The following is a 23,946-nucleotide window of genomic DNA, read 5'->3' on the forward strand; positions in this document are numbered from 1 at the left end:
GATCCGTATGTCTGTTTCTGTGCCAGTACCACGCTGTTTTGGATTCCTGTAGCTTTGTGGTATCGTCTGACGTCTGGGAGGGTTACGTCTCCAGCTTCGTTCGTTATCTTCAGTATTGCTTTAGCAGTTCTGGGTCTTTTGTGATTCCATATGAATTTTAGGATTTTGTTTTAGTTCTGTGAAAAATGTCCTGGGTAACCTGACAGGGGTCAAATGAATTCTGTAGACTACTTTGGGTAGCATGGCCGTTTTAACAACATTAATCCTGCCAGTCCAAGAGCATGCCGTATCTTGCCATTTCTTTAAATCATCTGCAGTTTCCTTTATCGATGTTTTAGACTTCTCAGCATGTAAGTCCTTCACCTCTTCAGTTAAATTTGTTCCTGAGTATTTTTTGATGCAATTTTAAAGGGGATGTTTTTAAAAATTTACTTCCCTTTTCTGATATTTGATTGTTAGGGTGAAGAAATGCAACAGATTTCTGTCTTTATCTTGTACCCTGTTAGCTTGCTGAGTTGACTAATCAGCTCTAGAAGTTTTTGCGTGGAATCCTTAGGACTTTCTATATACAGTATTCTGTCTTCTGCATATTGTGACAGTTTTTCCTCTTGCCTTCCAATTCGAATCCCTTTTATTTCTTGTCTGCTTGCTATGGCTAGGACTTCCAATACTGTGCTAAATAGAAGGGGTAAGAGTGGGAATCCTTGTGTTGTTTCAGATTTTAGTGGGAAGGCTTTCCGCTTTTCACCATTGAGTAGTATGTTGGCTGTGGATTTGTCATAAATAGCTTTTGTTATGTTGAGATAGGTTCCCCGCTATATCGCCTCTGGTAAGGGTTTTTATTTATTTATTTTTTGTCGTGAATGCATGTTGAATTTTATGAAATGCTTTTTCTGCATCTGTTGAGATGGTCATGTTTTGTTTGTACTTTCCTTTGTTGATAAACGATTGCTTCTTGAATCTGTGTCTCCTTGGCTGGAGCCCTAGGAAGGCCTAAAAAAAAAAAAAAACGGGAGGTGGGGGAGCCTCTTTGTTTCAATCGGGTCTTCGTTTCTGAAATTTCGGTTAACACTTCTGACACGTAAAAGCACTGTGTAATTGACTATGTTGTCATTGACTCTTACTGTCCATGTCCTCCGAGTAGAATGACAGCCTCATGTGGGAAGGGGTTTTGTTTGCTTTGGATCTTGACACGTCCCATGCAGCCAAAATAGTGCCTGGAATAGGGAAGGCACTTAGTGAGTGTTTGCTAAGGAGGGAATAAACATGATTCCATAGAAACCCTGTTTGTTTTTGGCGTTCTGGCAGAGCTAGCTGCTCTCTTACATCTCCTTTCAAGTTGTACTAAAAGACAATGATTTAAGAAATAAATAATAAATCACGATTTAGAAAGCCATCACCACAGACTAGCCTAGCCAAGTGCCCTGTGTTAGTACAAGGCCAGCTTCATTCCCTCGGATCTCAGACGTCAGTGTCCCTTCAGACTTCACTGAGATCCTAACCTCTTGTCCCCATGGCCAAGAGCTATTTTGGCCACAAACTTTGAATAACTGAATAATGATTGATTTCAGTAATGTCACCGTTTCACAGACATTTCTCTCAGATAATCTCCACTCTCCATGCGTTGTCACTCAGGTGGAATTATATTGACTCCCCAGCAAGGAAAGGAGATCACGTAATCCAATCTTTTATCTCAAGGTTCACACGCTCCCTTTATAATATAGAAAGCTTATACAAGCTTCAGACTGTGTATAGCTCATACAGATATGAGCTGTAACTGTGACCAGAGAGTCACTGTCCAGGCAGAAAATGGCAAGCGGTAAGTCATTCTTCTCTTCAGGTAGGCACATCTTAGCTTGTAGAGAAGAGCAAGGGGGAGGATGTAGTTCAGTGTTAGAGTGGGTGATTAGCATGCACGAGGTCCTGGGTTCAATTCCCAGTACCTCCGTTAAAAATAAAGAAGTAAGCCTTATGACATCCCTCCCCCTTAAAACAGCAGCAAAACTGAATCCCTTTCAAAATGTGGAGTAAAACTCAGCCATAAAAAAATAAAATAATGCCATTTGTAACAACATGGATGGACCTAGAGATCGTCAACCTAAGTGAAGTAAACCAGAAAGAGAGAAAAAAAAAAATACCATGTGCTATCACTCGTAATTGAAATTTAAGAAAAGATTTAAGAAAGCGGACACTAATGAACTCATCTGCAAAACAGAAACAGGCTCGCAGACATAGTAACCTATCGTATGGTTATCGGGTGAAAGGGGATGGGAAGGGATGAATTTGGGAGTCTGAAGTTTGCAAATGTTAGCCTCTATATACAAAAACAGATTTTAAAAAAGAGGTTTTCTGTATAGCACGGGGAGTTATAGTCAATATCTTGTAATAACCGTAAGTGAAACAGAATACGAAAAGAGATATATGTATTTATATACCCCCAAAAAAGGAAAGCCTCAGATTTAAAAAAAAAAAAAAAAAAAAAGCAACTACCACACGATCCAGCAGTTCCGCTTTCCGGCTTATTCCACTTAGAATGACGATCTCTAGGTCCATCCATCTTCCTCTAGATGTCATTATTGGGTGTTTGAGAGCTGCAAATGTTAGCCACCGTATATAAGGATAGATTTTAAAAGAAGCCGATTTTTTCTGTATAGCACAGGGAAGTATATTCAGTATTTCGTAAAAACCTTTGATGGAAAAGCGTATGAAAACGAATATATGCGTGCATATGCACGACTGGGCCATTGTGCTGTACACCAGAAACTGACATATTGAAACTGACTGTACTTCAATGAAAAAGAAACGTGGAGTAAGAAATACATGTCGGTCCCTGAACGGGACAGGCACTTGCTCTCCATTTTTTCTGAGGGAACCGGAGACACAGCGCATGATCCACCTGCTTCTGGCCGCCCCACATCCCTCCTCTCTTGCCCGCCGTGGTCCTGTCTGTAGTCTTTGCTCTTTTGACCCTAACACGGTGAAACCCATAGATTGAGCCTAAAGCTGCAGCCTACGAGTGTTTGAAGAGCAACGAGACAAGGTCTGTTCGACGCTAGCTGTGGTTGGATGCACTTTGTGTCTGAGCGACAGTGTGATACCGTGTGTCCATTTACGGTCTTGTTGGTTTCGGGAAGATGGGAAGTACTCCGTCTCTGTCCGTCTCTGTGGGGAGATGAGCGCAGACTCCTTCCCACGGGAATCTGGGTGCGTCCCCTTGAGAAAGCGCGAAGCCACACCGATTCCCCTGAGCCTGGGAACACTCCTTCCCAGCAGCCGTCCGGGTGCGGCCGGCCCATTCCGGGAGGTGGGGCCGGGAGCGCCTTGAACCACATTACCCGGAAGGCTGTGCGGCGCGCGGGGTCCGTGACGGCTCAGGAGAGAGGCACTTCCGTGCGAGGGGAGGACGTCTGGGCGGGCCTTCCGGCGTGGACGGTGGGCGGGCCTTCTCGGGACGAGGAGCTGTGGAAACGCGGAGCTGTCCGCTGGTCGGGAGCTTCGGGAAGAGGCCGGGACGCGTGAGGTAAGGGAGCGGCGGAGGTGCCGCCGCGCCCGCTGCTCTGAGGCGGGTCTGAGGCTCGGCGTGGCCGTCAGCCGTCAGCCGTCCGTCAGCTGTCGCGGAGCCGGACCCCACCTTGGCCCACAGACGCCGGTGGCGGCTGCCGCACAGGTGAGTCCGATTCAGGGAAACGCCGCGTCCCCTCCCGGCCGTCAGCCGACTCTCCTGCAGTAGTTGTGTTCTTATCAGTGTGCCCTTACGAGGGCCCTTTATTTGTCTTTATATAATTATCCCCCCCAAACCTTGTTTTTCCAAGTTTTGAGATATGACGTGCCTGAAGCAAACAGACAAAAAAGAAAAAAAAAAAGCGCAGAGTTTCCAGATGCAGTTGAACAATTAGTCTGTATCACCGCCCGGGTCAAGAAATGTGATAGAAATAGGACCCCCAGAAGCCGCCTGTGCAGTCTTTCCAAAAAAGTTAGCCCCATCGCCAGAGTTAACGGATTGTCTGATGTTACAAGTAAGAATTTCCTTGCTTTTCTTGATGGTTTTACCATCCATGTGGAAAACAATCCGACGAGTGTCGTTCAGTTTTGCTCATTTGTTTTAAACCATTTCCATGAATGCAGTCGCTATTACTGTTACGATGTCTTCTTCATTTGCACGCTTTTGTGTGACTTTTATCCGCATATTTCATGACTGTCCATTTTCCTTTTTGTGCAGTAGTCCCTAGTATGAACATATGAGTAAAATGTGTTTATAAACTCTCTCCCGTTGAGAGCTTTTCTTTATGGGTTCGTGGTTTTTCTTTCTTTGTGTGTTCTGCAGTTACAAACATTGCTACTGTGGTCATACCTGCCGTGTTCCCTGGGTTATATACGAAGCACATACTCGAGGAGCATGTTAAAATGCCCATTGTATTTACTTACTTAAAATAATTTTTACGTAATTGTATTTAAAGGAATTTTTTTAAGAGGTTGTACTCTTCCAGAAATTTTTATTTGATCAGTCGTCTTTCTCTGGTGATTTTGGAAGAGAAGATAATTAAGATGTTTTAGTAAATACTTGTTTTAAAGGGTAGAAACGAATCATTGTAAGGATGAAAAGTCAACAATGCTTCAGAATCCTAACAGGATGTCTAGAACGCAAGGTTATTGTCATGTGTAGGTATGGTTGAGTAGAGGTCGGGTCATATAGCTTGTTTCGTTTCTCTTAAGTTGAGGCAGTCAGAAATGAGGTCCAGTTACCCCAAACTGCTGAAGGCCGAGCACTTTTGCTGTGACGCTAGCAACAACCCTTTTATCAGAGATTCATTTTCAGTGTGTGGTCGGTAAACGGTGGTTCAGTTCTCTACCCAGGAGGGAATAGCCTGTAGGAAACTAGAAGCAATCTCTCTAAACGTTTATGGAAATATTTTAATGTCAAAATTTTGGATCAGTATAAAAAGTACACGTTCTTGAATTCTCTTATATAATGTTACAACCATTTCAAGTTGGAATTTAATGTATGGGTTGTGTAAGCTGGAATATCGTATAAAACAGTAACTTTTTAAAAAAAGATTGAAGTACGGTCAGTTTACAACGTTGGGTTAATTTCTGGCGTACGGCAGAATGCTTCAGTCATACGTGAATGTACATGTATTCATTTCCATATTCTTTTTCACCATAGGCTACTACAAGATATTGAATGTAGTTCCCTGTGCCATACAGTATGAACTTCTTGTTTATCTTTTACCTATATCAGTATCTGCAGATTTCCATTTTTCCACCCTACCCACCCAGCCACCCACCCACCCGTAACCGTAAGTTTGTTACTCTGTGTCGTAAGTAAGTTTGTCTTTTTTTCTCTTTTTTTAGATTTCATTTATGAGTGATAACATATGGTATTTCTGTTTCTCTTTCTCGCTTGCTTGGAATGACAGTCTCCATCCACGTTGCTGCAAATGGCATTATTTTATTCTTTTTGTAGGGGTGAGTAGTATTCCATTGTATAAATATACCACAGCTTCTTTATCCAGCCATCTGTGGATGGACATTTAGGTTGCTTCCATGTCTTGGCTGTTGTAAATAGTGCTGCTGTGGACATTGGGGTGCATGTATCTTTTTGAATTAGGGTTCCCTCCAGGATATATGCCCGGGGCTGGGGGGAGTGTTGCATTATATGGTAAGTGTATTTTTGGACGAAGTTTACTGAGTTCCAATATGTCAACTTTTCGTGCACAGCATAGTATTTCACATACATATATTCATTATGTTCCAGTCACAGAGACATGTATATTAATTTTCATATGTGTTTTCATTGTAGGTTAGTAGAAGATATGAAATACTAATCTGTGTAATTACAGCATTAACTTGTTCTTAATTTATCTCGTATATATTAGTATCCAAACAGGGACAATATAGCTCAGTGGTAGAGTGCATCTTTAGCATGCATGAGGTCCTGAGTTAAATCCGCAGTATGTGTTGTAAATAAATAAATCTTATCTAAATGTAGATGAAGTATTTATTTTCTGCAAATGTCGACCTCTGAACTTATCCCTTCCCACCCCCTTCTCCATAAGTTTGTGTTCTTATGTCTATTTCTGTTATATAAATAAGTTAATTTGTGTCTTGTGTTTTTAGATTCCACATATAATTCATATTGTATGGCATTTTCCTTTTAGAATGAGTATTATTTTCGTTGCTGAGCAGTATTCCATTTTATAAGTATAGCACAACTTGTTCACCTAGTTATGAGTTGATGGACATTTTTGTTGTTTCTGTTTGTCTTGTAAATATTGCTGGTATGATCACTGGGGTGTATGTATCTGTTGAAAAAGATTAAGGTTCCCTCTGCATAGATGCCCAGGAGTAGGATTGCTGGCTTATATGGCAAGTGTATTTGTAGTTTTGTAAGGAATCTGCATAGTGTTTTCCATAGTGGCTGCAGTTAATTACATTACTACCACCAGTGTATGTGTGTTCCTTTTTCTCCATTTTTGAATTGTGGCCATTCTTAGTAGAATGAAATACTACTTCAGAGCAGTTTTGATTTACATTTCACTGATAATTAGCCATATTTAGCATTTTTATTGTGCCTAATGGCCATTCATATGTTTGGATTTGATTGTTTTAGCTCTTCAAGCTTTGTTAGTCTTGTGTGTTGTATTTGCTCCCTTTTCATTGGTTGTGTTTTTGTAAGACAAAAACTTTTAATATAACCAAAGGAAAATTTGCAAAGGAAGCATAAGTAGTACTGGCCATGTGTTAAAGCCACGTTTAATGTATGGGAAAAGAAGAATGTATTCTCAGAAAGGGACACAGGGAAGTAGAATAAGGGAATCAAATATAAGTGTCTGCAACAGGCCAGTACAAAAATAAGACTCAAATTTGATTTCTTGCACATGACCTTCCACAACCATAGTCTGGTGCAGCCATTATGGAAAACTGGAGACTCCTCAATAGACTAAAAGTAGACTTCCACTCCTGGGCATGATCCCTTATTCAGCAGTACTCACGGACAAGCCTGACAGGATTTGCACTTCTTTTTCCTGATACCCACTTTACTTTATTGCACGATTTTGTAACATTTGTCTGTTCTCTTTTATGTGGTTGGTTTACTCTAGGGCCTTTAGCACCACCTGAAATATTAAATGGATCACTCAATTAAAGTGACATGACCCTGCTCTTCCTGCTGTTTCCACATTCTGAAGAACCCCTCAATGACCCCTGCACTGGTGAGTATCAGGTGTCCTGGAACTGGTTTTACTTCCATTACAGACTGAGATGTGAAAGGTGTCTTAAGTACAGGGGTTAGTATTCAGGAATGCTTGGAGATGAGGTTGAGATGGGAGTGTTTTAGGCGTTGGAGGGTCTGTTAAGGACAGAGTAAGGGAGTGAGATTCAGGCCTAGAATGGTAGCCCGAATTGGCGTTTTTCGAACAGAGTTGATTTAGATCTGAATAGGCTCCTTCATGCAGAAGAGACTGATGGTTATTAGAAATTGGGTTTTGGCCATGTTCAGTCTCAAGATTCCCAAGTATAAGAGACTGTAGAGCTAGAGTGCTGGGGAGGGCTTCACAAAGACAGATAAGGTCCAGTGAGTAATATGCCTGTGGAGGAGGTGTGTGAATGAACTGCCCTGGGGCCCTGGCAGTAGGAGCTTAAGAGAGATGGATCGTCCCAAGTGTGTGTGTCTGGGGACTCAGACTCTTATCTTGCAGGAAAGGGGGGCCCTGTATAGCAAGCCCAGAGGTTAGATGGCATCTCTGTGTTGTTGCTGAGAGTTGGGCCTAGTGATTAAGGAGGCATGGAGAGAGACTAGGTGCCACTGCCTTCGAAGTTGAGGAGCTCGGGAGAGAGGCTGCTCATGGCCACATCTGTCCCCATCATCACAGGGCCCTCCGACCTTTGAGGATGTGCCTGGGTACTTTTCCAGGAGGAGTGGAGGCTCCAAGACTCCTGTACCATAATGTTATGCTGGAGAACTTGTCCGCTTTGGTCACTACCTGTGAGAACTCCATGTTTGTCTCCCCTCCCCTCATCAGTACTGACTGCTCTCTTGTTCTTCCCTTAGGACTACTTCCATCTTCTAGGTCACATAGTGTTGTCCAATTAGAGCTGGGAGGAGAACAACGGGGACACAGACTCCAGGTACAGCAAGAGGGGCTCAGTGAGGATGTGAGATCCTGGCTGGGTTCAGGTCCTATCAGGACCATGTCCTGTGTCCAACTGCCTGGTGAGCCCCCCCCCCCCCCCCCGTTCCGTGGCATCTTAGAGGCCCAGTACTGCGCAGCAGCCTTTGTCTTAATGCCCCCAGCTCCCTTGTCCTTAACAGTCCCACAGTATGTCAGACACACATTTATGATGGTGCTCCCTCCTTTTCCCAAAATCTACATGCAGTTCACCAGTATCTCTGTTTTCAGGTTGTTGGCAACAAGCAGAGGATGAGAAGACAGCTTATGAGCAGGATGAAGGTGTCACAAATAAAATTTTGAAAGGCAGTTTCCATCTAGCTGAGGACCTGGGAACAACCTCTGGCCGAAAACCGTGTGGGGCAGGTGTGAAACTGCCCCCACGCTGTAAAGTGTTTAACAGAGACGTGCGTAAGGCTCCATGGTTCCCGCGTCCAAGAAGTCTTTCACATGCCAACATGCCAGGGGGCTGGGAGAGATTCCTCTGGTAGCTCTGGCCTCACCACAGAAGGGCACTGAGTGTAAAAGCATTCAGGAACCAACCCACACTTTTCCAACACCAGCTACTCCACTGGAAAACACCTCTTAGAGCGTAGTGAAGGTGAGGTTTTACACTTCGTTCTCACTATCACAGACATGCCTAATGTGAGCATGTAGAGAACATTATGAGTATACAGGTTTGTATGCTTAAGTGGATGACTCTTTTTGCCCCGTCAGTAAGTAGTTTTTGTTTCATAAGATGTTCATCGTATTTGCCTACTGGTAATGAATGTGGTAGCTCAGTTTTTTTGAGGGGGTGGGTGGGAGGGAAGGTAATTAAGTTTATTTACATGCAGATACTGAGGATGGAACCCAGGACCCCTTGCACTCGGCTACACCTGTCCCTTTTTATTAGTAACTGAGAAGACAGTAAATCTGTTGGAATTTGACTTTCTTCAGTTGCTGGGTGGAATAAATGGGATAGTCACAACGTGTAGTTTTCATTATTAACATACTCTCAAACTATCACCTGAGCTAAATTCACTTTCACAGGCATACAAAGCTCGGAGACAGAACAGTCTCGCATCCAGATATTTATGGGATAAGAGAAAAAAGCTTGAGCCCTCGTAAGTGTAGTGACCCACACATCAGGGGTGTTATCTACAAGGGTCAGTGAGGAACCTTGTGATAGAGTGCCTAGGCCATGCAGAAAGCCAAGGAGTGTAGGCAGTTTACAAGCATACAACTAAGAGCAGCTCAGGTTTTTTAGGAAGGGTAGTTTTACTTTACTGGTGTGAAAGAACATCAGAGACCTGAGTTTTTCAATCTCTAAACCCTTGGGCCGTGCTACTGACGTGACTTCTGGCAGGGGCCTTAGATCTCTATTCACACGTCGAGAAGAGAAAGGTCACACAAGTGGCTCTTTCTTCCTGACAGATACCTTTCATCATACTCTGCAACTCACATTACTGGATCACTTTAACAGACCCCAACCCCGCCACATTCCTTCTGTTTCTTGGCTTATACTAGTTCCTGGAAGGCCAGCAGTTTAGCATTTTGCCTAGTCTTCCAGTCGCCTTCGTCTATATTAGTAAGATCTCCCTCTGCCTTATTAGGAGACTTGAGTCATCTCAAAATTCCCAAGGTCCAGGAAGAGGACACGGGCATATCCAGGGGACGTTAGTAATCTTAAAAATGTGTTTAACAAGGTATATATTCATTGCAGCACTATATACAATAGCCAAGACATGGAAGCAACCTTAATGTCCATCAACGGATGGATGGGTAGATAAACACCGTATATGTACGTAAGACAAATATGCTGTACACCAGAAATTGAGGCGACACTGTAAACTGGCTAGTGCAGTTAAAAAGAAATACATTCATTGCAATCAGGACACAATGTATCGTGTAAGCAAGTATGACCTTTTCAAAAATTCTAATGCATCAGTTATTAGGGTCCCCTAACTGATAGGATTTGCCACTGGGATCTGAACATGCTGACGATTGTTGGGAAAACAAAATCTTTATCCCAGAAAAATCTCCACAGTCAGGAGAGAAAGAAAAAACGTGACACACCTTACAGAGGATCCACTGAAGAGAATTTAAGGACAGAAAGAAACCTCACTCTCGTCAAGCAAGTAGAGTTTTCAATATAAATCGACCACCTGTCTTTTAGTGAGAGGACTTGACGGCATAATTTGTTTATTCTGAATGTGCCTGGGAATTTGCGGATCGTCTGCTGTAGCTCTTTGCCTTTTATCCAAAACAATCCTAGAATTTCTCACCCATCTGTCTCTCGCGGGACAGGTAGGAGGGGGCCTTCCCCCATGTTTTCTTTCCGAAGAGGTGACGCCAGACTTCCAAAAAAAAAAAAAAAAAAAAAACTTAGCAGGGGAGGTTAAACTCAAGTGGTAGCGTGACTGCTCAGCATGTACAAGGTTCAATCCCCACTTCTCCAGTTAGGAAAAAAAAAAACTACCCCCCCCCCCAAAATGAAGAACAAAATCGATCGTGCAGAAAGGCATTTTTCACTTAAACAGATTTTGGGGGGAGCCCTGGGGACCGTGCTGCAGAGCTAATTTGGGAAGAACAAATGACCACGCCTGGCTCCGGGGCCGCTCCACCGCGCCTTCTAAGGTCTGCAGCCCAGCCCCCAGCGCTGCGCTCCCCGAATGCTTCTGCCTGATCCTGGCGACCCGCGGCAGCTGGTCGCCGCCACGGGTCTCACCAGCGGGCAAAGCCGGTCTCTGGACAAATTCCGCGGAGGCGCCTCCACCCACCGGACTCCACGCGAGACACTCGCGAGCCCGTCACGCCCTCTCCGGACGGACCGGCCGGTTCCCACCTCCGGAGGACCGGCTTCCGGACGCGGACACCGGGCCCCGGTCACTCTCCTTGGCCGGAGAGGCCCCGCGGAGGCTGCTCGGTCCGGCCGGGCGGCCCCCTCACCTGGGCCCCGGAGCTCTGCGTCAGCAACTCCCCATACACCTGCAGGTCCAATTTCCCGCGAGAGCACATCGCGCAGCCGCTCTGCACGACCGGGATGATCCAGCCCGCGCCGCCGGCCTCCCGGAACTCTGGCTCGGGCAACGCGGCCGAATTGCTCCCCTTGTGAAGGGCTCCGGAGGGACGTGTACGACCTAAAAGTGGACGTCAGGCGGCGCCCGACAACCGATGCGACCGTCAGCGGGACGGGTCCAGACCGCCGGCCGCCCGGATGCCCGACCTCGTCCCAGCCCACCTCCCCGCACGTCTCGCGGCCCTAGGTTACAAACCCATAGCCTGGGACTCCAGAATGTGCGTTTTCTATAGCGGAGCGCTCACTGCTAGTTCTTCGGGCCCCTATAGTCATGAAGGCACGGTCTCGGTTCTCCCTGCTTCCTGACCTCTCATGGGACAGGCCGCCTGTGTTCCCTACTTGGCACGCTGGGCCGCTTATGTCCCTGGCGAATTTCAAATGGCATTAGTCTCGCCGGTCCTCAGTCACCTCCATAAGCTAAAAACCCAGGAGCACATTTTTATACAATTATAAATCTGACAAGAGATTTATTTAGCTTTTTGAAAATTTACACACATCCCAAAAGGACAAAGAAAATTTACAATTAGAAGTTTGCTAAGGGAACATGGATGGACCTGGAGATCGTCATTCTAACAGAAGCCAGAAAGAGAAAGAAAAATGCCATGTATCAGTTATATGTGGAATATTTTAAAAAGGACACAAATGGACAACTTATTTATAACTTAGATGGTTGATTTCTTGAATATATGTAAGCACATTTGACTGTCCTCTATGACTGGATTACTGCATTCTGTTGGTTCTTATTTTGTGGTTGGCTTTATTCCCTTGATAACTGTTAAGTTTAAGAAGCTAAAGCTTTACACAACATTGTAAAATGATTATAAATCAATAAAAAATGTTTTTAAAAAAGCTAAAGCTTTAGACTGGTCTTAGAAACAATGAACAGTATATATATGTAAATTTTAAAAACGTGCAGTATTTGTATATATGTATTTACAAGCAACATTTTGTATATGTACAGTCAAATTATAACAATTCTACCTAATAAAATTGAAAAATGAGGAAAAAAAGTTTGCTAAGGGAAATGCTCTAAGAGTGGAGGACGTTCTCTTTACTTTTTTTGCAACACAGATTTTCTTATTCCTAATTTGCTTTCACTCCTACACCTATCCCCCATATTTCCTGTAAACTAGATATTGATGGGATTGGGGATTCAGGTCTAGTCTGGGTGGACAGTTGTGCCATGTGGCACTCCTGGAGATACACAGGTTGTGACCGGTGTGTGATAATGTTCACTAGGCAGCAGTAAGGAAGGAAGAGATGGGGTTAAATCAAAGTGTGCTTTGTTTTGCAGAACTAGTTAAATTGCAGAAAGTTTCAAATACCAGATATTGTGAAAAGGTTACAGCACATCCTAGTGAACACGATAACCCAGTAAGACCAACAACCTAGCCTCTGCCTGCTTGCAGCTCTTGGCAACCTGGAGTCACCCTGTCCCTGCCGGCCCTTTCCTGAATATGCAAGCCCCCCAGGCTTAAAACTTCCCTGGGCCAGTGCTTTGAGAGCTATCTTTTTGTCTCCTTACTTCTCACAAGCAATAAATGCTTCTGCTTTAACTGGACGTACTTGCTGTGTTCACTGGCTCTGCACCCAAGGGAAGGACCCATTAAATCCAGTAACAATAATGACACCTCAGCACAACCCGGAGGCCCCTGCATAGGCATCCTGGGGACACTGTGATGAGGGCAGCATTCTGCATCACCCCCGCCCAGCAAGACTGCACACACACACACGTGCATTATACTGCGTCCACGAAGACAAGATGTGATAGTCCTGAGACACACAGCTGGCATTTACAATGTGCAACAGAGGCTTGTGTGAAATGGAGGGAGGTGCTGAACCACCCCAGCAGGTATGAGGACACAAATGCACAAATGCTCCAGGGACCCCTGTGAGGCAGGTATGGGACAGGGAGGTCCGGAAGCCTGGTGTGTGGATGCACACAGGATCACACAACCACACACATGCAGGTGTGACCAGGTGGTCTCACCCTGGCTTGGAGAAAACCCCCCCTCTTCGCCATCCTAGCCCCAGTCCTGCAGGTCTGACGATGCACTGACGGTGGTCAGAACAGGAGCCTGTGCACATGTTGCCGCAACCTGGAGCCTCACACAAACACACAGGGACACGTGATGGATGCAGATCAGCCCAAGCAGACAGAGATGGGGTCCTGCCCTCAGGGAGGGAAGGTGATCATCACCAAGCGTGGCAAACATATGGGAAAGCAGATACGTGCAATGAAACGATTCTGCTGCTGTGACAGAAACACATCCAGAGTCACGAGAGAGAGAAGGGTGGAATCTTGGAGTCACGGAACAGGTGAGCAGGAGTACTGTGTCCTGGTGTCTGAGAGCTTTGATTCCGGGGATGAAGAGGAATTCAAACCCTTCTGAGCTCTTCTGAGAATCGTGGGAGATGCCATGAACTGTGAGTGGTGCTTCAAATGGAAATGTCACTTGGTCGTGTCAGGTCTCCCCAGGCCTTAGTGTCCTTCTCAGTACAAGTGGGAAGATAGACCTTTGGATGAAAGGTGTAAGGAAAGAAGCAGACAGTAAATAAAAGGTAACATGTTGGAAAACCCAGAGCTGTTGTGTCAAGAATGTTCAGATTAAGACCTGCCACCCACGCAGGGTCAGCAGGTAGCGCCCTCAGCATCTGAGCTCCCACTTTGCAGAAGTGAAAGTCCCCAGGCCATTTTGACTGAAGTGAGGCTTCAATACACTCACACAAAGACAGTACAGTCACAAGGTTAATGAATGACACATCCCAGCACGGGGCACAGTGAGTAGATAGAAGTGTAGTCCTCTGAGCCGGGGAGAAAGCACCTCTCACGAGGTGGCTGGGGAGGTAGTCACCAATTTTCTTGCAAGCTCAGCAGCAAGCGTACTTGGCTGAACCAATTAGGATTGATGGCTATTTTTGTCATCTTGCTATTCCCTCCTGAAATGCAAATACAAACTAGGGGTCCCCACAAAATCCCTTTTATTCTGGCAGAGCCTAATTCTGACCCCAGTCTGCAGCACACAGCAACTAGAACCCCACAAGTCAATGTCTTTCATGATCAAAAAGAAGTTGATGATCACAATCACTAGCAGTGTCAGGTGGAGACTCCTGGGTTGGGTGACTTAGACGGTGGAACAATCAACCCAACAGTTAAAAGGCAATCAAACATAGCCACTAAGAAGGGAACTCTACACAAGCTGACTGCAGACGCCAGCTGGAGTCTCCTTTCCCAAAGCTGGGTCATATCCCACCCAAAACAATCAGTGGGGAGGAAATGAGGGACCCCAAAGGTCAAGAGGCTGCTGAGTCCTCCAGATGAAGCGAGCTTCTGCCTCCTCTGAGCACTTTAAGGATGATTCACACACAGAGGTGCCTGCCACGTGGTAGAGGGAAGGCTTTGGTGACAGATACCAGCAGCAACTTCTTTTTCACAAGGACTCCAGGCAGGTCCAAACCTGCAAGGTGTATCATGGAAACTTCCAATATTCCTGGCCCTTCAGAGAACCCCCCTAGGAAGCCTGGATGTATGAGGTTCAATCTCTGGTTGATCTCTTCTTCATGAAGACTTCTCCCTAGGGCTTTGCTCTGTAATTATGTAGCACAAGGACGGAGCACGTTGCCTGCACTCCTAAGATCTGTCTCCAATTTAAGTTTACTAGTGCTGTTTCAGTTTAGGCTAACAGCTGAATAACTTCCAACATTCACTGCACTCACAATACTCTTCTGGGTGTGTAGCTGTTTTGTGAGATTTAACTGTTCCTGATGGGGAAACACGACACACTCACACTTGGGTGGATAAAAGACAGAGTTCTGTGTTACTGAGGGCTTAGAACAAGAGAAGGGCATCAGGCAGGGCCACACAGCAGGCTGTATGGAGGACACAGCGAACAACCTGAAGCTCTAGGGAGCCCTACACACGGCAAGCGGCCTGGGGCCGGCCCAGCTGGAACAACTTCACGGGGCCAGGGCGCAGCAGCAGCTGTCCCGAGCTGCCTGGCACCCTGGCTCTGGGACCTAGGCCCAGAGTGGGAATGCCTGGTAAGGACAATGGCTGGGTGTGGGCCTAGGCCCGCTGTTGCAAATGAGGAAATGCCCAGTGTAAACAGGGGCTCAAAGCTGGGTCAAGACAATATTTTCATAAACCTATGTATCAAACACTGTGGTACTGTCATAAACACAAATATTTAGAACAATGAAACAGGACAGAGTGCCCAGAAATGGAAGCCTGTGTATTTTTGTACACATGACCAAAATGGACAAGAATGTCTACACAATTCAATGGGAAAAGGACGGTCTTTGCAATAAATTGTAGGAAAGTGGATGTCTGCATTCAGATGAATGAAGTTGAACGCTTACCTCACACCATATCCAGAAATGAGCTCAAAATGGATCAAAGACCTAACAGTAAGATGCAAACTCATAAAACTCTTACATGAAAACATAGGGGAAAAGCTTCAAGACACTGGATTTGGAAATAACTTCTTGGCATTGACAAGAAAAGCACAGTGAGAAGCAAAAAGAGAGAAAGTTCCAAACTTCTGGGCAAAGGACACAATCAACAGTGAAAAGGCAACCTACCAAATGGAAGAAAAACACCTGCAAATCATACACTTGATAAGTGGTTAGCATCTAGATTGTATAAAGAACTGCCACAACTCATCAATGAGAAAACAACCTGAAACACAGACACTCTTACAAAGAATACACACAAATGGCCAAGAAGTCCATGATCACTCGTCGTTTGGGAAATGCTGAACAAAACCACAATGAGCTACACTCATTAGGATGCTACTTCTAAGCACGAAACAGAAGATAAAATTATGTTGTTGAGGATGTGGAGACACTGGAACCCTGTGGACCTTTGATGGGAAGACCTAACAGTACAGCTGATAAAGAAAACAGTTCAAAATATTAAAACCAGAATGACCTATGATCCAGCAATTCCCCTACTGGCTATACACCCCAGAAAACTGAAAGCAGGATCTCAAGGAGAGAGAGGTGCAGCCATTCTCACTGCAGCACTCTTTACAACAGCCAAGATACGGAACAAGGGAGGTGTCAGTCAGCAGATGAATGGGTAAAGATGTGGTATACACATACAACGGAAGTGCTATTCAGTCTTCAAAAGCAAGGGAATTCTGAAACATGACACATGATAGATGAAACTTGAGATTATGTTCAGTGAAGAAAGCTATTCACAAAAAGGCAAAAACTGATTCTTCTTACATGAGGTAGTCAGGGCAGTCACATTCAAGAGGGCAGAGAACAGAACAGGTTGCCAAGAGCTAGGGGAGGAGGAGGAGTCGTCATTACTCAAGGGGACAGTTCCACTTTTGCAAGATGACAGGAGCTCTGCAGAGTCACTGAATGTACCTGACAGTACTGAACTGCGCACTATAGTACTTTAGAAAGCAAGTTTTATGTGTGTGTATTTTAACACAATAAGAAGGGGAAAAAAACCCAAAGTACATAACAGGTACTTCACAGAGCCAATCAGAGCAGACTTTTGGCTGAAGTCTTTTCCCTATTTGTTGCACTCTTAAGATCTCTCTCTGCTGTGAACTTTTTGGAGCCAACTGAATGGCAGATTGGGCTAAAGACGCTCCAACATTCACTGCACTCAGAATGCATTTCTCCAGTACAAGTTCAACAATGTTTAACAAGGCCAGAGTTGCATGTAAAGATGTTCCCATATTCACTGCTCTCCTAAGGCGTTACATCAACATGAACTCGCTGGTGTGTGCTGAGTCTGCAGTTGTACTACAAAAACCGGCCGCGTGAGTTGCACTAGTAAGGCCTTTGTCTAGTGGGATCCATCCAGTGTCTAAGGAGTGTGGAGCTGCAACTAAAGAGTTTCCTACATCGATGCATGCGTGAGGCCTTTCTCCAGCATGAAGTCTCTGATGGATGATGAGTGAGGAGCTGTCCATGAAGGATCTCCCACACTCACTGCACTCATAAGCCCTTTCTCCAGTGTGGATTCCCTGGTGCCCAACTAGTTTGTTTGCAGGTGAAGGCTTTCCCACATTCTCTGCACTCATAAAGCCCTTCTCCAGTGTAGATTTTCTCATGCTCAGTAACTTTGTCTTTGTGGCTGAAAGCTTTTCCACATTCTCTGCACTCAAAAGGCTTTTCACCACTGTGGATTATCTGGTGCTCAACTAGTTTATGTTTGGGGGTGAAGGCTTTCCCACATCTACTGCACTCGTAAGGCCTTTCTCCTGTGTCAACTGTGTCTAATGAGCATGGAGTGGTTCCTAAAGAATTTCCCACATTCACTGCAACCGCAAGGTCTTTCTTCAGTGTGGACTTTCTGGGGACCAACAAGTTGGGACAGTCTAAGGAAGGCCCTCCCACACTCAAAAGGTCTTGGCCTGGTGTGAATTCTCTGGTGCTCACTGACGCCAGGTATTTCTGAAAGAAAATTCCACATTCCAAGTGCTCATAAAGCCCAGCTTCAGTGCAGACTTTCTGGTGCCGATCAACATGTGACTTTCTAAGGAAGGCCTTCCCACACTGCTCACTCTCATAAAGCTCTTCTCCAGGGTGGATCTCCTCATGGTCAACAACCACGTGTTCATGGCCGAAGGCCTTCCCACACTGAGCGCACCTGTAATCACCTTGTCCATCTGGAAAGGCCTCTCCACCTGTGGTGTCCCTGTGTTGCTTTTCCATGCTGTGTGGCCTCTGCTGCAGGAGAGGGTGGGAGCCCTTCTCACCCTCCCAGCATTTCTCTGCTTATAGATTATTGCTGTGGAGCCCAGGGTGAGGAGCCACCTTCAGAGCAAGGTGTTACTGTTGGAGCATCACTGGCCAGGACCCCAAAGCCAGGTCCTGTGGAGCCCAGGGTGAGGAGGACACTGGGAGGGACGAGTGGCCCCATCACAAACGTGTGTCAGACACACTCACGAGTAAGTCCATGAGACTGCTGATGGCACTAGGGCCCACAGCCAGCAAGGAAGCCTGCTGCGCGGGGCTCGGCCTGGGAAGCTCATGTGATAGGAGAGCCCTGACAACAAGTAAGGACACAAGGAGGGGGTGCAGTGTAGGGAGGATGAGAAGGGTCCCCAACTCACTCCTCTGCAAATGGCTTTCCACAAGGCTGTGGCTGCTGTAAGAAAGGAGCACTGTGATGAAGGTTGTGTCTGGACCCAGAAATGTCTGATTGTGACATAGGAGCCAGTGTCCAAGGACTGTTTAAAGATATGTGCAAAGGAGGGTCTAGCTCAGTGGTAGAGCATATGCTTAGCATGCATAAGGTCCTGGGTTCAATCCCCAGTACCGCCACTAAAAAGTAAAATAAGATAAAAAATTAATTAGAAAATACATAAAGAAACCTAATTACCCCCCCCAAAAAAGATACGTGCAAATGTCACAATACTTTTTTTTTTAACATACTATTTTTTTTAAAGCTTTGTGTTTTGTTTTGGGTGGGAAGGTAATTAGTTTGATTGACTGATTGATTGATTGAACCCAGGACCTTGTGCATGCTAAGCACACACTCTACCACTGAGCTCTACCCTCCCCCAAATGTCCCAATATCTTAAGTGTGGGTCAAATGTTGAGAGCACAGCACAGGGTGCAGTAAAAGGGAACAGAGAAGAGGTGGAGGCTGCAAATGTCAGGGGAGCCGGGGACTGCAAGATTAGAAATGACAGGGGGAAAGAAAAGGTAGAAATGAAGTGTGACCACTGTCTCTAGCATCACCCAATGGTGGACACTGGCCTGGTTTCCAGTGCGACTTGAAGCCATCTTTGCAACACACCCTCTCCCAGCTCTCAAGCTCCAGAGCCACTTTCTGTGGGCGCTCAGGGAGTAATGCCCATCCTATGCCCCCAGGCCCCTCCCTCTTCCTCTCAGGGAGCACCTAGAGGGACCTGGCACAGACCAAGCAAGATGAAACCCAGGGAAAAGGGGTGGGCGGCATGCCCCCGCAAGTGAGCCGACATGTGACCACTCACATTCTATAATCCAAGAACTCCACAGGAGGGTCCGGTAGAATCAATGGTCTCTCCAAGTAGGAACCATGTATCTCTGGCACAGGCAGGCCCCGAAAACAGTCAACAAGAAGGGTGAAGGCCTCCATGCACTGAACAGAGTAACTCAACCAGAGACAGGCAAGGGATGGGGCTGCCTGGGGGGAGGCAGCACAGTGCATGCAGCCTGGGAATGGCTCCCACACACATGCTAGGAAACCAAGGAAGGGAGTCTTACCCACAGCCTGGATGTGGGAAAGATAGAGGGAAAGAACAGAGCAAAGCCCAGGACACTGGGGCTGGTGTGAGGGCCTTCTCCAGTGAGGCTGTAAGTGCAAAGCTCTCCAGCATCTCCACTTGGTAGTACCGGCTTCTCTGAGCCTCATCCAGGAGCCCCCACTCCTCCTGGGAGGAAAGTATAGCCACATCTGTAAAAACCACAAGTCCCTGCCAAAATGGGGACGTTTCAATCAACATGCAGCTCCTCTCTCTGGGACCATCAGTCTTTCCCCCACACTTCCCTTCCCTCCCCACCCTCCACCCCCACTTCCCAAATGCGGAAGAGACACAAGGTCCAGAGGAACCAGCACCTCTCTTTCCTTATTTCCACTCACCACTGTGTCCAGAACACAATAAAAATGAGTTGGGGGAGGGCGAAGAAAAGCACCATCTAACCTCTGGGTTTGGACGCTCCCCGATAGGACGCAGGCTCTACTCTGACTTCATCAGTGTCCTAAGGTCCCCAGATCTGCCTCTCAGATAACGGAACCTGAACTCACTTCCTCCCTGAGGCACCCGGTGTCAGGGCCTGGGGCGGCACAGTCCCCCTCCTCACCTGCACAGCAGTCTTGGACTGAATCTCTCTGCAGCTCTGGTCCTTCTTCTTTTGCAACCCAGGTACTGAGAGCCCAGCCCAACATGCCACTGTGCACGTGGAATCCAGGTGGGGCTTTGCAAATGGAAACAGAATCCTCTTTTGACCCAGAACGTCCAAGTTCCCCAGCACCAGAGAGCACCAAGGTCTTTTTGTGATTCTCCCCATGTGGCCCTGTCCCCCATGTCACACTCACCCTCCAAAGCTGACACTAGGACCTCATGACTAGTAGCCCTCCACCACGTCTTCTCATGCTGCCCATAAGCAGTCTAGACAGCCTCTCTCCACCTGACCCTCATTCAAAGCCCAGTGACCCGGAACTCCCCACCCTACCCGAGAACTAGCAATACTCCCAACTGATCCTTTTTCACCTAAATTAACCTACTAGCCTGAATTAAACAGTACAGACCAGACCAAGAATCACCACCAGACACAGGTGAGTCCAAAGTGGGGTGGTGTGCCCTGCTGACACGTGTAGTGAGTCTACCATGTGACCTCCTCATGGAGATGCTTCGATGTCTATCTCAGGTCCGCAGCCCCCTTGGACGCCTTTCAGGCTCCTTTACCCTTATCCCCTCAGACATTCTGTTTCCTCATCTGTCTCCATGACAACCCCCCCATCATCTGCCAGCAGAGACACACACCTCGGCATCCTCCTCCCCACTCCTGCCACCAGAACCTAACGAAGCCACCTGATGCACAGCTGTCTGCAACCTGAACGTATCTCCCAGTTCCACAGCTATACTTCTGCTGCCGCCAGGGCACTTCTGCCCGGAGTCTCTGGATCACATGTGATGAGACCTGACTCTTCCCACTCCCTCTGAAAATCCCTCCCACTGCTGCCGTCCCAGTCTCACCTGACATAACGTCTATCCTTCCAACAGAAGCCAGAAACCTGGGGCCACCTCTGACCCCCCTTCCATCCCAGCTCCCAGCTCCCACACTCTCCACATCACTGAGCGTGGGCAGGTCTGTTCAGAACACAAATGGAAGGCCACCTTGCCTCTCCCTCCACAGCCATGACACTTGTCCAGCTACTGCCAACTCTCACCTGCACGGCCATGGTCACTTCCTCCCACGTTGCCTGGCCTCCGCCTTCTCTTCCACAGTATCTCCCGCAGCTAGACACAGCCTGTTACGATCTGGGTCAAATACCCAGCTGCTCGCTCCAAACCTTCCCTAGCTGCTAATTCACTCAGATTCTCAGGCTGTCACTTTAGACCTGTAACTATGTGCCCCTACCCACCAATCACTCTCCCACCCACCCCATGTTCCTACCACATATAACAGACTTGCAGTTCCCTCAATTTTCGAGCTCAGTCTCACCTCCAGTTGTCTGAACATTCTGGATCCTGTGCCCAGAACACCCTTCCACATCTTACTCCATCGGCTGTCAGTCACAGGAATGGTTCCATAAAACCTGAGGTGAGTTTAAGACCCTAGGCCTTGGTGAAACCACAGGGACTTCAGACCCAAGGAAGTGAGTACAGGTGAACAATCTCAGGACACCAAATTCTTTATGGGGGAGCGGCAAAACCTTCAGAGTGACAACTGGGTTGGAGGAAGGTCTGGCACATCCCTGATCCACCTGTAAGTGTCCATAAGCACCTCTGAAAACTACAGGGGAGCCTGTGGGAAGAGGGGGTCATGAGAAATGGGCACCCACGGGAGGATTCTAATAGGTCTGAGCTGGACCACCACCGCTACCCTGCCCTGGAGCAAAATGGTCACAGCCTGATGGTTGATACTCAGTTTCTGTGGTCTCAGTGTCACTGTTATCAGCTGTGTGAGTCTGCTTAAAGACTGAAATTCCCTAAGCCTCAACTCCTTCAGCGTAAAATGGGGGCAATGGTTTTGATCTAATAGGGCTGATGAAAGTGTTAAACTTCAGAGCCACGTGTCAGCTGTAATGATCCACAGGATTCACAATTTTTTGTTTTCAGTGCATATGAAGGGGTTGGGTTTTGAAAATGTGGGTTTGCATTATTTCAGCTTTTTAAGGTTTTCAGAGAATGTGATATATAACACTCTACTTAATTTGCTAATACCTAGACTATTAAAAAATAATATAGGTAAACTGACATTTCAATTTTTATAGTGTTCCCATGTTTAATTCATAGAACATCTTCATTTCTAATTGTCCCTCTATATGAATATACTTAGAAAAATATTGGTTAACTGATGTTTTAATCGGTTTTTCACACCTTCTGAATTTAATGAGTTTTAGGGAGAGTTGAGCAGGCAGGTCAGCTACCTTTCCTTTTCGCAAACAAGCCTGTTTTCTGTTCACAGCCGATCCCTGTAAGTGTGCCTGCAGGAGCCCCGTGACTGGAGTGCATTTGTTCCTCTTGTCCTGAGGTGTGGAGGTGAGTCAGCAGTGTTCTTGTCTGGAACCAGTCTGATCCACAGACCTGGCTACTTATCTGTCCCACAGGGACTGTCCTCCAGGAGCAGAGATGACCTGCAGGGCTGAGAGTCTACACTGTCTCATCCCTTCTTCATCCAGGCCAGGCACTCACCACATCCAGGCATCTTTTCCTACAGACACAAGCCAGAATGCTGCCTCTGCCGGGTATGTTACTTTATGGGGGGAACATGAGGGATGATGAAACCCCCAGGCCCAAACTCGAAGTCTCCGCCCTCCTGGGACTCACTACAGGGCCCATCAGAAGTAACAACCTTAAGACTCGCCCTCCTCAATCTGATCCTCAGGTCATGCCCTGGTCCACTCTGAACTATATACTCCTTTAACAGCTTCAACCCAGCCCCTTCCCGAGCATGCACACCTTTATGTACACATACTCATGCGGCGTCTCCATCTTGAGAAACCTTGAAATCACACATCCAAAATCCAACTCATTATCTTCTCTCTGAAACCTGACCTCTGTGCTTGCTTCCCCATCTCCACTCTTTCAGATATTCAGGGGAAAAACAAAACAAAACCGTGAGATGGTCCCTCAAGCGCTCCTTCTGCTCACAGCTATACAAGATGCATCAGAAAGTCCAGTAGGCTCTATCGAGGAGATCTGTGCAGAATCTCTTCACCCTTCCCCTGTGCCGCCACCACCCCGGCCGGCCCCTACCACAGTCTCCTGGGGTCTGTGGCGGGGGGTCTCCTCAGCAGGCTCCGTGCCTCCATTCGCATCCTGGGTTTCCCACGTTTAAACTGCTAACTCCGCGCACGGTTCTCCCGTCCCCACGCCCTTCACAGCCTCCCACGGATTCCCGCTGCTGGGGCGGCCGTTTCAGGGGAGGCACCTCCTCCCTTCCCCCGGTCCCCGATACAAGACATCCCAGGTTTCCATGAGGCTGCCCACCGCGTAGCACCCGCGAGCCTCCCACAGGCGGCCCCGGGGGAACTCCCTCCCACACTCCTTCCCACCTGATGGAAGGACGACCCCTCCAAGGCCGCCCTCCGCTCTGGACACGGGGGTGACCGGCAGGAATTGAGCGGTCGCCCCTCCGTCAGCACCTGGACTCGGGGGTGGGGGCCCGGGGACGCAGCACCCACCTGAGCGGGGCTCATCCAGCTGGTGGGAAGCGCGGGGAGAGGCGGCGAGCGGGGCAGGAAAGAGGGCACCGCCGTCACTCCAGGCTCAGGGAGCCTCACGGCCGCCTCTGGGCAGGGGCGACAACGCCCGCCCTCGCCGGTTCCATTCACTTCGGTCCCCACTCAGGACTCAACACCCTGAAAACCGCGGAAAGAACCCGAAAACAACGCAAACGCCGCATCCACAAATAGCTGCCCGAAGTCCCGCCCTACACGGCGCGGGCGCGGGAAAACGTCCCAGAGTTGAGCCTTCATTGGCCGCACGGTGGCGGCGGCGATGACCGAGCCAATGAAAGCGTAGAAGCGGGACGCAC

At 47.2% G+C, this 23,946-nt stretch overlaps 1 long non-coding RNA gene across 1 annotated transcript; it reads right to left on the reverse strand.

Annotated features, from left to right (window-relative positions):
- Positions 1-447: 447 nt before the first annotated feature.
- Positions 448-23,902, reverse strand: LOC116665989. The gene is made up of 2 exons (XR_004322836.1): positions 23,594-23,902; positions 448-1,217 (listed from the first exon to the last, which is right to left on the reverse strand). It is a non-coding gene; the product is annotated as an uncharacterized LOC116665989 (long non-coding RNA).
- Between the last annotated feature and the right edge of the window lie 44 nt (positions 23,903-23,946).

Source organism: Camelus ferus, chromosome 9 (genome assembly GCF_009834535.1).
Source record: "Camelus ferus isolate YT-003-E chromosome 9, BCGSAC_Cfer_1.0, whole genome shotgun sequence".
NCBI lineage: Eukaryota > Metazoa > Chordata > Mammalia > Artiodactyla > Camelidae > Camelus > Camelus ferus.